Source organism: Silene latifolia, chromosome 9 (assembly GCF_048544455.1).
Source record: "Silene latifolia isolate original U9 population chromosome 9, ASM4854445v1, whole genome shotgun sequence".
NCBI lineage: Eukaryota > Viridiplantae > Streptophyta > Magnoliopsida > Caryophyllales > Caryophyllaceae > Silene > Silene latifolia.
The window spans coordinates 60,522,438-60,525,860 of record NC_133534.1 but is presented as its reverse complement, the minus strand read 5'-3'; the positions used below and the strand labels follow the sequence as shown (position 1 = coordinate 60,525,860).

At 37.6% G+C, this 3,423-nt stretch overlaps 1 long non-coding RNA gene across 1 annotated transcript; it reads right to left on the bottom strand.

Moving 5' to 3' along the window:
- Positions 1 to 1,396: 1,396 nt before the first annotated feature.
- LOC141602715 (uncharacterized) lies at positions 1,397 to 3,103 on the bottom strand. Its single transcript, XR_012524632.1, has 4 exons — positions 2,563 to 3,103; positions 2,196 to 2,261; positions 1,993 to 2,060; positions 1,397 to 1,756 (listed from the first exon to the last, which is right to left on the bottom strand). It is a non-coding gene; the product is annotated as an uncharacterized LOC141602715 (long non-coding RNA).
- Between the last annotated feature and the right edge of the window lie 320 nt (positions 3,104 to 3,423).

Here is a 3,423-nt window from a genome sequence, read left to right as displayed (position 1 = left end):
AAGTTTAGTGAATTACATATGAACAAATGAATATTACAAGTGATCTCTATACATGACCACTAACTTCTATGCCAACTATAAAATTAATAAACGCCTCGACTCCAACTCCGTATTTCGGCCCGTAATCCTGTGCTACCAAATGCAACCTGTGAACGACTGCTCCCCATATGATTGGAAATATCATATGGATTAACACAGGTCACCCCGGAAATAGGTTACAATTACACACAACCCAAACAGGTTCGTTTCGATAATAAGACATAAAACACAATACGATATATAAATACGCAACATGCCAAATGATATGAACTAGACTCTATTATACGATCATCATACCAGTACAAGGATGCACCCAGACGTATCCACACCCCGGTGACGGCACCGCAGTATTGCCCACCAAACAGCCGGACCTCAGCCACTAACAAGGTACTCGGGACACACTAGAGCCTTATTAGGTCCACTGGAAGCTCTACTCGGTCCACTGGAGCCTCACTAGGTCTAGTCTAAGTCCCACTTGGTTTAGTGTACACTCACTAGGTCCATCAAACACTCCAATAGATCCACGGTAGGGTTACTCCTTACCCCTGAGTGGCCTCTCACGCATTCCAAGATCTCTTATATGGTCCCACAATATCCGGATATTACAGCTTTTATAATATTTTATAATATTATTAATAAAATAATTATTAAAAAAACTTTATTATAATAATTATATCAATATAATTAATGTAGACATTGAATATGATAAAAATATTAATTTTTAAAAAATAATTTTTGATTAAAAAATCGTGAGAAAAAGGCGTTAGAAATTATTTCTTGACCCGTATTTTGACTCTAACCAGACCTGTGACCCGACCCGTATTCAACTCGATTCGTATTCTGACCCGACCAACGCGACCCGTTTGACTGGTCTATACACAACACATAGAATATTAAGTGTTGTGTTTGTGATTGACAAATACATATTAATGCAAAAAAAAAAAAAAAAATTAAATTACGTGGATACGCCACCAAAATTGGTTTGGTAAGGATTCAATTTTACTAAATACGACTAATTTTTTTTTTCTTGAAATTTTAAAATCCGATGGGTATTAATTCCTTTCAACTAAAACCTTTTGCCTAGCGTCCATGAGCTAATCTACAGACGAACGACCATGAGACATTTTCAAAACTACTAGTTGTTGCACCGCGCCCGATCGGGCGCGGTGCCCCAATTTGGCGAAGCGTTAATAAATAAGTAATCATTAGGAGGTATCGAAACAGTAAAGCACGGGCACCAACATCTACCTATAAATGATGCATTGAACACAACAGTCATTATAAAACTCGCTAAAAAAATATTCGAAAGAAAAAAAAAACAGGAATGCAAAATAATTAGAGTACACCAGTAAGAAAATAGAAGGGAAAATGCCAGCGCTACTAAGGCATGTAATTTTTTTGTTGTTGTTGTTGTAAACGGAACTAAAGAATGCAATAACATGAGTGAAATGTAAACATCATATGCTTTTTAAGCCTGGCTCATGCTACCATGACACGCGTTTTAAACAGTTCATGGGTAAAGGCACATGTATTATCTGTATTGACGAGAGTCTGAGCTTGGAGTTACCACCTAAAGGTGAGGGCCTTGTTGAGGGGAATAGGCGGCAAACCAGTCAGCGTGCCACTTCCAGCTGAGGCAAACTTATTTTGTAGCTTAGAGCAAGATTTGCTATGTGCTGCTGTCGTACCAAACTCGACGAGGGCAACTCCGACCTGCCTGCACAAAACAGGGCGTACGCTCATCACAAAGTAGCCTAGATTAATTGAAGTATTCCACACTCCAAAAAGATTCTTAGAGACATAGTGGCCCTGCACAGTGTGTGGCCAGGCACGTGTGTCATGGAACATATATATGGGTATGCGATATGAGATGCATTAAAGCAGCTTTACTGAACGCTTTCCTCCCGCGTTTTGGCTTCTTTGGGTAATTAGATAAAGATATCGTGAACTAACCTCATTTGTAATCTATCTGTCACGACTGGCAGCATGTATAGATGTTAGGTGCATGGCTGCAACAAGAACTGCAAAACCCATTTGAAATGAATGACTAAGAGAACTTTATAAAGCATGTAGATTATGCAGGATGGCCAAAATTACAACCATTGAGCTAATTAAGTCGAGATTTACACCAAAAGCCAAGGAAATTTAGTGCTCACCGCAAAGAACACAAGGCTGAATGATTTCCACACAACTTCAAGAGGATTTGACAACCGCTTGGATGCCTGCACATTTAAAACATTGAACCAAACAATCTAAAGGATCACAAGATTTTTAAAATCTTCCTTTCTGGTTATTTTAGGTGGGCATGCAATTTTTAACTACTTCCTTTGTCTTACCCATTTGTTTATATATTACATTTTTGCCCGTCTTCGCCCTTAATTTTTTCTCCAACCTACCCATTTTAAATACTCTTACCCCACTTGCGCAGATTGAAGAGATCAAGGGAGTATTTTGGATAAATGGCACAAGGCAAGACATAGTGGTGTTCAGATAATACTTCCAAAGAAAGATGTGCCTACTTACTTTCTCCTACAGAAGCTCCTCCGCTTCAGCATATTCATCAAGTTTAGGACCCTCCTTGTTTTCAGCTTTGACATCAGGAAGCTCCCATGCATCTTAATTTGACTTCAAACCAAAGAATAGTAAAATGGTCACAGCAGCATATTCTCCAGTGGGAAGAGTTGCAAAACATGCATTAATAAAAAAAATTAACTACCAAGATAACCCGAAATAATAAGAAACTACTGGATAAATATCTTGCTCTAATATGACAATGACTAACAGTTTGTAGCCAAGTTGTTCATTGTATATATTCAAACTGCATCCTGCATCGGATCAGAGAAAATTCATCTATTGAAATACACATAGTTCAATTCTTAGAGACCAACCAAAACTTTTAGCTTATTTATGAAAGGAAATTTGTGTGTAAAAGGAGCCAGAAGCTCGGGTTTGATGCTGAAAAGGTTTTGAACCCATGTCGTGTGTACCGACAATTAATGACTTTCACTACTAAGATAGATGTCGTCTGTATTCTGAAAGAAAGTTGAAAGATCCCGACTAATCTTTTATGGTATATACGTAACACCAACAAAACAAACAAGGCCCTTAATATGTGTCGGCCAAGAGAACGACAGAGTAATGTTTGTGATGACCAAGTACTCTTCAATATACATCATTTAAAAAAATCAAATTAAGATTAAAATAACGTTTAGTTAAAAGTCTGGATGCAAAATTGAATGTGACATGTATTAAATAATCAAATTAAGACGATATTGGGGGTAATTCTTACGCCTTCAGCTTCATACCCGTGCCTAAACTATAATTGAACAAACGTGACATGTATTAAAAAGAGTCAAAAGAATGTGACATGTATTAAATGAACCC